The sequence below is a fragment of the Lycium barbarum genome, chromosome 9, assembly GCF_019175385.1.
Source record: "Lycium barbarum isolate Lr01 chromosome 9, ASM1917538v2, whole genome shotgun sequence".
Lineage (NCBI taxonomy): Eukaryota > Viridiplantae > Streptophyta > Magnoliopsida > Solanales > Solanaceae > Lycium > Lycium barbarum.
This window is the reverse complement of record NC_083345.1, coordinates 109,828,635-109,840,241: the sequence shown is the minus strand read 5'-3', so window position 1 is coordinate 109,840,241 and position 11,607 is coordinate 109,828,635. Positions and strand designations below refer to the sequence as shown.

Sequence of the window (11,607 nt, the reverse complement as noted above, 5' to 3'; positions counted from 1 at the left end):
TTTTTTGATAGATTTTGGTGGTGTCCAATTGTCCATTCTTCTCATTTCTCAAAAAACGCTTAATGCACAATAATGAATCATTCAACATGATTGTTGCTATTAATTTTATTACAATTACTTAAACTACGCCATCAATTCTATTACATTACTCGACCCTACTAATTCTAATTGATAGTGAGATGATATGTTTATATAACAAACTTTGAGGATACTTAACAGATGCAAGATTCAACTCTTAAGTCTTGTCAATGCTTCGAGCTAACTTACTTTTCTCCTCCCCATCACATAGTGAATTTTTATGTTCTCTTTCTCAACGGAATCCCACTTATAATTACCAATTCTATTATAATTACTCAAACTCTTTTTCATTTTTAAGAAATTAAAAGGCCAATTGAGTAGGATATACATATCAACTTTCCATATGTTAATTGGCTCATTTATAGAAATTGGGACATTACAGCTTGTGACATGTGCCTTGCTTAAAGTATGAAAATCGCATCCATGGCAATTGGAAGTCATTTAAAATACTCATATTACTGAGTTGACTAACTTATAGAATTAGTTATGTAAGTAGATATATCAATTCTTCTTTATCTCAGCTAAACATATAAAGGTATCATTTCTTAAATTTATTAATATTTCTAAAGACCGCGCGAAGTGCGGATAATTTCACTAGTCATATAGAAGAGGGAATAAGTTTTGTAGTCCTCACATACTCTTTGATCCTATAAGACTGCGACCTGTGGCGTTGCTTTTCCCTACATTTTTTACCTCATTCATTTTCTTATGACTATTCCCGCTAGGGCCTTTGTTATTTGACTATATTGACACTATATATAGTAATCTTTTTGTGGATCTTTTTTTTGTCCCTTATTAGATTACTCTTTCCGTTTCTGTTTGCTTTTCCTTATACTAAAAATAAAATTTTCTTTTTACTTGTCTATTTTTAGTATATCACGAAAGATTTATTAATTTCTTCCTATATTACTCTTATTATTAAGTAACTACATAAAGTATTAGCAATCAAACTTAAATTTTCAAAGCATAACTAATAAGGGTAATTTAGTATGTTTTACTCCGAGTAAATAATTTGTTAAGGGAGGTGCAAAGTTAATAGGGAAAAAAACATAACTAGGCAATAGTTAAAAAATAATTTCACGATGGTAGCAACATTAGTTAGTTTTCATTTCATAGCAAGTAAATATTAACTTCTCAAAAAGAATCCCTAGAATTAAGCATGAGGATTGGTCCTAAAAGAAACTGTTCCTTTTTTTTTTTGGACAAATTATTTATCTTTCATAACTAAAACAATCACTCAATATTTTTTTTCGTTCTTTCCTTTCCTAAGATGTATTTTGCATATAAAATAAAATTTCCCAACCTTTATGTATATATCTAATAAAATAAAACTGCCCAGTATTTGTGTATATATATCTAATTATACACATAAACATATATATATATATATATATATATACACGTAACATATATTACAAATATACTTTGGTATTTTTGTAAAAATATATTTATACCATAAATATATATATATGATATTTTCACAAGAAATAGATTTATACCATAAATATACATGGTATTTTTTCAACTGAAAAGTATTTTTTCATGTAACATATTTATCTCATAAATATGCATAGTATTTTCAGTATAATAAAGATATAAATATATATATATATATATATATATATATATATAAAGTATAATAAAGATATACCTAGTATAACAAAGACATAGATGGTATAATAATATATTATATTTGAATTATATTAAAGGTATATTTTTTTAAAAAAAAAATCCAATATTTTATGTGTGTATGTCTAATTATAATTACAGTATAATAAAGATATACATGGTATAATATATATAACCAAACTGAAAACATGGATAACTAGTTGTAAACAAATTTCTTAATTACTGGAAAGGAATATGTACATATTAATTAGAATGTAAACTAATTTCTTAGTTAGTTAGAAAAATGATGATGAAAGAGAAATGATATGTACTAATTAGGATATAACTTAATTCCTTAGTTACTAAGATGACGAGAGATTAGGAACAAATTTATAAGGATTGAAACAAATCCCTTGATTTGTGGAAATTCTATCACAATACGTTTGGCTAGCAATATATATGAAGCTGCTATTTTTGAAAGAAAAAAATAGTAATGTGACTTTTGAAAATATTTATAAAATACTTACTCAGGACGTAAATTTCTCAAGTTAATAAGAGAAAAGTAAAAAAAGGAATCGAGGGGGTACCATTTACTCCGTTTCATTTTACTTGGCTCTTATACTAAAAATATATTTTCCTTTTTATTTGTCCATTTTAGCAATCAAGAGAGATTTATTATTTTCTTTCAACATTACCCTTATGATTAAGTAAACATATAAAGTAATAGTAATCGAACTTCTATTTCCAAAGCACAATTAAATAAAATAAACCCGTAATAAATAGTTTTTTAAGGGAAGTCTCAATATGTCAACAAGGGCGAAGTAAAATGAAACGATACATTATTTGTTATTATACATTTTGGTAAAACTGTGCAACTTTGGAATCACAATTTCATTCACAATCATAATATTTATTAGGTCTTACTAATTAATATGTCATATTCTTCTCTTTGGGCGTGTTTGGTACAAAGAAATATATTTTTCAAGAAAATATTATTTTAAAAATATTTTCCAGTTCAAAGATACTTCAGAATTGTCACGACCCGACTAGGGCCGCGACGGGTACCCGGGGCTAACCACCGAGCACCGCTCGTTTCCTCACTTGTCATAACCATTTTACATTTCTTTATCATTCATAACCTCATAATCATAAGACAACCATTTTTCATTTGACAACACAAATGATTTTATATGCATGTGCCCATTAGGCCATCAAAATAACATATACAAATATAATATAGTAATCTTGTGAGACCATCTAACCCGCACTGCGTGTCTACGAGCCTCTACTGACATATTATACATATAGACGGAACAGGACTCCGTCGTGCGCGAAATACATAAAGGAACCAAAAGAATAAACATAAGCACCTCCGAACAATGGAGTGCTCTCAATCAGCTGACAGCTACTAAGAATCTGGATCAAGCTCACCTCTCTGTTTACCTGTGGGCATGAACACAGCGTCCGAAGAAAACGAACGTCAGTACGAATATTGTACTGAGTATGAGAGGCATAAACAATAACAATATATCAATGAAATATGAAGGCATCAATGAGATAAGGAGGCCTCAAGAAAGAGCAATCTGTACTGGCTATCAAAGCTAACTGAAATAATGCATGCTGACATACTCATAATCTTTATCATGTCATGTATCTATACATATATAAGCTGCCCGTCCATGCAGGTACGGTGTGATAATGTATAAGCTGCCCGTCCATGTAGGAGCGGTGTGATAATTATAGCCTGCGTCCAGGCCTCCCTCGTCCGGGGTATAAGCTGCCCACTATAGTGGTGTGCACATCTACGTGCCTGCCCGGCCGACTATAGCGCGGCGCGGTGTGAGAAAATACATACGTGTATATATATATATATATATATAAAGCATGCATAAGAGCCCAATCAAAGCCATAACTATATCGGAGTGACGTAAGGTCGGTGGCTTCCGACGTCATTATGGAACATTCATTGACATCCTGCCTCACCTTGAAGGAATTAGCATATAAGGTGAGTGTAAGCAATAAATAGCATCATTAACATCATAGGATCATCACAACATGAGTATTGGGATTTCTATACTTTACTCATTACCTTGTGTGGCTAATTATGGACATAGACTCATATTTTTCGGAACTTAAGGAAACTCATGGATAAAAAGAGAGTCAAGCTATAAGATTCATGCCATAGAAAGAAAGGACTAGCCTCACATACCTTGAACTCTATCTAATGTCCAACGTCTACTTCTCGAGCTCGCAGGTCTAAAATTAAGACAACATATGCCACGGTTAGATTATCCACATCACTTACTAACCAATCCAAACACGAATGAAACTTAACAAAATTCGGGCAGCATTTCCCCTGTAAACTTAACAATCCTCGAAATTCCAACTTAGCCAAACATCAATAAAAATACTAACAACAACAATACCAACAATTTCATATCAAACTAGAATTAAATCCATTCTTAAATCACTTCCAAAACAGCCCATAAAATCAATACAAGTTCTAGCATGACTTAAGTTTTCCTCTCACAAATTCAACATCCATCTAATTGTATAAAGACCAAAATCATCTCTAGAACATGTAGGAGGGAATAAACCTTACCTCAACAACTGGAAGAAAAACCTTACTAGCAAGCTTGACCTCTTAAAATTCTTGATCTCTTAATGAACTACTAATTAATTTATAAGGGGCAAGTTTTTCCTTGGCAGCAACAAGCACGTCCATGGTTGCTTGTCCGTTGCTGCTGTTGGCCTTGTTTTTCTTCAAGAAATAAATGGTTTCATTTGTAATGAAAATCCAAAGGACCCCTCCCTTCCATTATGTATATTAAAAAAAATGACACAAAGTCATCACTACTTTTTCCTTTTACACGTGCACCATGGTTGGCCAACTCTTTTAATAGTCATTATCCATTTGACACCAAGACACAAACGTGTATGTATATATATTTGCAAGCTTGCAGCCCATTTTAAATAAAACACGTGGACTCCTACCACTTCACTAGCTACTCATTTGATTAATTAGTCACTATTATAATTTAACAAGGTCACTCCCCAAAAGCCACATTTATCTATACTTATAATTACACAAAAAAAATGATCTTTTCCCACATGAGACCCACGTGGACATATTGTCCCCTAAACATTACCTAAGTGCTTTTACTTTTCAAAACAAGATTGCTAAGTTTGCAAACTTTTCCATGGAAAAATCGTTACTGCCCAAATATTTTACTTAGAATTGTTTCCCACTAGAATGATCTCTATATAAATCCTTTTATAGTGGATTTTGGGGTCCACTTAGCTCATAATGATAATGATCACACTACACCAAAATATGTCACCCATTACATAAATTTGCATAGTCATATGCTGCTCATTTCCAAGACTTCCACGTAGAATGGTTGGCACGTAATATTATCAAATAACTAAGTATTTAATTCCTTCATCCCCACTATAATCCAGCATTTAACCAATTACACATATAATTAATTTCTTGATCTCAATTCACTTAAATGGTAATCATTTTCGACACACTTCATATACTCATTACCATGACCGTGTAATATAACACTAGTCCATAACCTCATTTGCCACACATAAAATATTATTTCAAGTCATCACACTTTTCCATCTTAAATCATCTCGGGGCTCCATTTCTTGTGTACACCGAATTCTTTTATTTTCATGTTTGACTATGACCAAATCTTACAATCGGTACAATTTGCTCATCCTAGACACTTCGATTTCCTAGTCCAAAAATACAGGATATTATAGCTTGGACTGTATTTCATTTAAATAAATTTTGAACCTCGACGAAACTTATTTTCTTAGCTTTGTTTAACTTCTAATATTTATAACACATCTGTACCATCAACACCGCCTATAAGGTTGAGGGATAACCTCGCTTCCGTTACTAATGTCATTTAATTCGCACGCTTTCCAACGCACGAAAATACGGGATGTAACAAGAATCCACTGATATCATCAATCAGTCACATAAGTCATCACATAATTGACTAAGTACTTATATGTCAGCGGTAAGTTGAGGTGCATCGGAGGGCGAGAAGGACACAATGAATGTGGCATGCCACTTGTGGAACTTGATTTTTCTATTTCCTCCAGGGAAGTCATTTTACTCATTTCAAAAAGTATTTTTCTAGAGAAATGTTTTTCAAAAACTTTGACCAACCAAACATAAGAAAATTGAAAATATTTTTCAAAAGATGTTTTCCTCTAAATCGAACGAACCCTTTATATATTTTAAACCTCCAAAGTTTTGCTTCTTATGAATATCGAATCATGTGTTTCTCTATATTTGCTATTTCTCCTTCCAAACTTCCTTCCTCATAAATAATTTGTTCTTTAAAATTTATTCATTTATATGACTAAGAAAATTTAATAATTATGAAAACATACTAACAAGACATAATTAACGCTTCACTAGATTAATTTAATTATGCAATAAAAATGTGGCATAATTTGTATTTTCTAAATTAAATTTACTACTTAATTTTGTATGGGAAATTTGCAGGATTACCCTTCGTTGGGGGTGTTCTTTAATTTTTGGCCCTCAAAATGGTGATCTTTAACTTTTTCCCTTCAGGCAGAATTCTGCCCATGCATATTCTGCCTTAAGACCCAAATTCTGTCTTGCGAATTATTATTTTTACTGAGCTGAGGTTCCAGCCCACAACGACAGGGTATTAGGCGAAGGGCAAAACTTAAAGACCACCCCAAATGAAGGTCAATCCGCGCAAAAAAAAGATTAAGTATCATGAGTAAGCCCGGGCATCATGCGACTAGTTTAACATATTGTCGCTGGTTAATTGTCCTTTTATTCAAGTAATTAATAGGAGTAATACCATATAAAATTACTTCTATTACATTTTAAGTAATTTAATTGCGTAAACATGTGTTATCAGTTCAGAGTTTTTGATTTACTATTCACTAATTTGTTATTTGTTTGTCTTTGTTTTCCAATTAGCCATTATTTGGAACATGGGATTGTTCAGCTCATTTAATGCTTCATTAATTTACGGGAAAAGTTCAAATTTGCCCTTGAAGTTTGTGAAAGACTCAATTAATCTCCGTTATAACTCACTCCCTCTATTCATTTTTACTTATCCAGTATTTCAAAATTAGATTTTCACTTTTATTTGTTATTTTTAGCATATCAAGAGAAGACAATTTCTTTTTTCCTGTTTTACCCATAATATTAAATACTTACTTCAAATCATTTTACAAATTCAATGAAAATAGGCACCAATTAATATAGGTACATCGGTAAATTATGAACTTCATTTATTATTTCTTAAGAGGTGCGCAAAGTCAAAAAGTGACAAGTAAAAGTGAATGGAGGGAGTATAAGATTGGTCAAAATTATCCTTTATGAACCAATGGTGAAAGTTTTCCAACACTGGTTTTTTTTCACAAGAAAAATGATCAAATTCATTCTTGAACTATGCGAAATAGTCCAAATTTACCCATGAACTGATAGCGTTCAAACTAGTGAAAGCAAAGAATTAATATTCCCTCCGTCCCAAAAAGATTATCTCACTTTCCTTATTAGTTTGTCCCAGAAAGATTGACACATTTCTATATTGAGCAACAATCTCTATATATTAGTAAAAAGGGATAGTTTGCCCTAGGAGTTTGACAAGTGACAATGTAGGAGAATGCCATGTGTTAGTTTTAGGACAACAATTAGTTAATTAGTTAATAATTAGTTAATTTTTTTAATTTGAATTAAAAAAAGGGATTGAAAAAGAAAAATTAAGTTTTTAGTATGTGATTAAAGCTTTTGAAAAAAAAAAAAGGACGTGGGTGAGTTTTTGGTGCATGAAGTAGACTTCTAGGGGGGAATGGGGTAATTCAGTTACATTTCTCTCTCTCTCTTTTTATTTGTTTTCCTTTTAATCATAAGAAATAAGAAATAAAAATAAAAATATAAAAAAATTAAGAAAAGTCTGTAATGTCATTAAGCTAAGTGCACTTTAAGAATATGTCACTTGACACTTTTAGGATGAATTAGGGTAAAATCTAAAAAAATACACTGTGTTTTCACGAAGTTTAAAAACTAAAGAAATGAATTTTAAATCACAATTAAAATTCGAACTCAACGTTGATAAAAAAGTTAAAGTGGTCACAGGTAGTTATAACTTCTCCAGTTTATCCTTCTCAGTTTCATAATTAATATATTATTTTTTTTAAATAGTTTGAATTAATTTTAAAAAAGCAGTTTTAAAGACTTACGGTTTTGCTGGCTAAATGGACCACAACTTTGAACGTGGGCTTTCCTTATCCATTTGAATGGAGATTTCATTGGCGTATTTCAGTACCCTTTTATCTACTTTAATGAGTCACAATATATAAATTTATTTGTGGAGATTTCATGTATGTAGGTTTCACCAACCCTTTTTTCCTCATTACTTACTGAATATCGATGTTCTGCGTTCAACAGATTCTTGAAGTCCTTCCTGTCATTCGGAGCAGTGGCGGACCTAGGATTCAATGGTCCTGGGTGCTTACCTTAAGATCAACAAAAAAATATATTGCTTTGAATAGATTTTGAACTTGTGTCCTCCATGGCTTAGCCTAAAAGCATACAACCTTTTGACTAGAGCACCAAGAACTTTTATTGTTTCTTGGGTGCTATTTATTATTTTATACTGAAATTTCAATATTTTCTATATATCTACATAGAGTATCTGCCTCGGTTAATGGGTGCTCCAACATCAAAAAATAGTGCATGGGTCCGCCGAGGGTTGAGAACATGCAATTTGAGGTTTTGTTAGATCCTTATCGATAAATGTATTGTAAATGTTGCTTGATGCTAATGGAATATTTTTATTTAAATAGCACCTCTCTGTTTAGGGATGAGTATACCTTTTTTTAGAAGGAAATTTTTGGGTCCTTCTGTAGACGTCAGCGATTAGATATCTCTCATTATTTTCATACTTTTTATTTTTTAAGGATTATATGATATTTGATCCATTTGTTAATAGTGTTAATGATGAGTCGTATGATAGGTATAAAGAAATGAGGGACGACGTTGATAAGGTAAATATCGTCAGATTTTGCAGTCGTATCTTTTACTAAATTTCTCATTGATATTTGCACTCTTAATTAGTGTCATTGGAAGAACAAATAGGAAATAAATTACCTACATGAGAATTTAAATTATTAAAAATAACAAGATCACAAGAAAAAGAAATCCTACTTTACAAAATCTAAATTTAAATATATACATATTTTACACGTGGAGATATTACAGTACCATTTTTCTATTGATCAAGAACCTAAAGTGGAGTTTGTTATGAATTTGCTCACAGTACTTGGATGAGCTTCAATGCGTGCTAATTTGTTATGTCAATTGCATATTCTTTTTCAAATTTCTGTGTTTTCCATAAGTATGTTACGTTGTCGTGACATGTTTAAATTATTAGTGTTATGTTAAAAGGTCTGTCAAGTTTTAATTTTTTTTCTACTAATGGAGATTTCAGTTTTTGTCATCCACAGATGTTTCCGAAAGAAAAAGAAAAAGAATCAAATGGGAAAAGTAATTATTGATGTTAAAACCCTGTGATAGTTTTGCTGGAATCATTGATGTAACTAAACAAGGGGAGCTACTTCTCCAAAATATTTCTTTTCCTTGCATGTATCTACAAAATAAAAACGTGATAATAATTGTTTGAAGAATTGCAGTTTTTATTTGTTGGAGAAATTGAAAAGAAAAATTATAAGTCAATTATTGTATCTGTCAAAATAGGGCTGAAAATAATAAAAGGTAAAATAGACATTACATGAATAAAATGTAGGGAATGTTGTTTATTGTTGGAGAAGGGACTTTGTTTTACTTCACAAAGTTGAAAATGAAGAAGATTCCAACAGGTGCCAAACATTTATATGGATATGAACATGAATTTGTGTTACAGTGGGATGGTTTTTGAAATGCCACCTAAGTAGTTGTGTTATAAATAAATATGAATTGTCATTATTAGTTGATTTTTTTTAAATTTAATAAGGCTATTTGCAGATGGAGTAGTAAGTATATATGAAATGGAAAAAGAAGATTAATGAACAATATTCGTTAAGTTAATGAACTATATCTATCGTATGACCATAAAAAATAATTGCTTAAAATTTTGATAATTCAGAGTTTACTAGAAGGATAGACTCATGACTTGTGTCGTCACTTTTTCTTTTTAATGGTAGAGTTTGAGAATTGTCCGTCTACGACAATATTTAAAATTTTGAAATCACAATTTGGAATTCTAAATCATACTTTTTGAAAAATATGGGATTTGAAATCATGAATTTAAAGTTAAAATTTTGTGCAGATTTCATAAACAAATGCTGATGTGAAATCAAAATATGAAATCAAACTTCCAAATTGCATGGTCAAACGCCTACTAAACCATTTGAAATCTCAAATATTGAAAAAATTTCAAATTGCGTAGATTCGGAAACCTCATGATGATGGTGCCATTAGGAAAATTAGAAATTGTGGGCATCACTAATATTTTTAAGATAAATTCAATTTTTTTTTCGGTTCTACTTCATGTTATCACGATGTTATGTTAGTATAATTTCTTAATCTATTAACACAATTCAAAATGATCAGAATTTAAAGCCAAAATTGTTAGAATTTCTCCGCTCTTTTTTTCTTCGACACGATCAGCGCATCGCACGGGTACGGATACTAGTTTAACTTTATGAGAGGACTTACAACCACACAAATATCTAAGGCTTGTTTTAGATCACACATTTCAAAAGTCTTCTTTTATTTTTTAAACTTTGTGCCAAGTCAAACTAAGACAATCTTTTTGGGACGGAGGGAGTAATAATTTTTAGGGTTTTTATTATTTTCAAATCAACAAACCTAAGCACAAGATGATTAAAGTAACTAAAGATACGGGTCGCCTTAAACTAAAAAAAAAATCCGACTGCGCATCGCTCTGCTTAGTCTTTGATCAGAATCCATCATCCAGGCTAAGTTCACCTTGTGATGATGGGGGTTTGGCAAGACTCCTACCAGTATATATTTACCTAAAAATATACACGAAGGAGGATATAAACCTTAGCCTCCAAGGATACATGTAAATTGAGGGTCCTTACCCTATTAAAATTCTGTGCAAAAGAGTAATTCATGATAAAAGAGGACTCCTCTTTTGTTATACAAATCTGAAAGCAGTTAACTATGTAGAAAGGTATAAACCAACCAAGCATCAAGTCGAAAGTCATTGACCAAAACTGAATTGGCCCGTCTTGATCTTGGTTCTAAAATGGATGTAGCCTCTTTGATCATTCTTCAGAGACACTTTAGCCTTCATAGGAAGAGTTATAGCTTGTGTGAAGAACCTATTGAATTTTTTCTTTACACCAATATTAGCCATTGCATCTGCCACACAATATGCTTCCTTGAAGGAATGGTACACCTGACTTTGGCTCTGTATCATCAGGATTCTAATCTCCTCAATGTATTCCATGAGGTAAGCTTGAATTTTATTATTGTCATTGATCATGTTCACCAACAAAAGAGAATCAGTGTCACGCCCCGAACCATGGCCTGGGCGTAACACGACACTCAGTGCCTAATTGCATGTGACCGAGCAAACCTATATGCTAGCTGAATAAGCACGTGATATCAAAACATGCAATACTAAGGAATAACTAACACATGATGATTTACTAAAAAGTCTAGCTGAATATATATATATATATATATATATATATATATATATATATATATATATATATATATATATATACGGAAATACTGGTTTAAAACTGGACATTTGAATAAATAGCCAACAAGGCTAAAACATAAAAGTCTGCCAATATCTGACTAACTAAACTATATCTATGAAGCTACTAAATATAATTGTCTAACTGCTGGGAAGACTGAGGCAGGATAACACC

At 31.4% G+C, this 11,607-nt stretch overlaps 1 long non-coding RNA gene across 1 annotated transcript; it reads right to left on the bottom strand.

Annotated features, from left to right (window-relative positions):
• Positions 1-2,803: 2,803 nt before the first annotated feature.
• On the bottom strand, positions 2,804-4,800 carry LOC132611430 (uncharacterized). The gene is made up of 3 exons (XR_009571635.1): positions 4,289-4,800; positions 3,896-3,942; positions 2,804-3,129 (listed from the first exon to the last, which is right to left on the bottom strand). It is a non-coding gene; the product is annotated as an uncharacterized LOC132611430 (long non-coding RNA).
• Between the last annotated feature and the right edge of the window lie 6,807 nt (positions 4,801-11,607).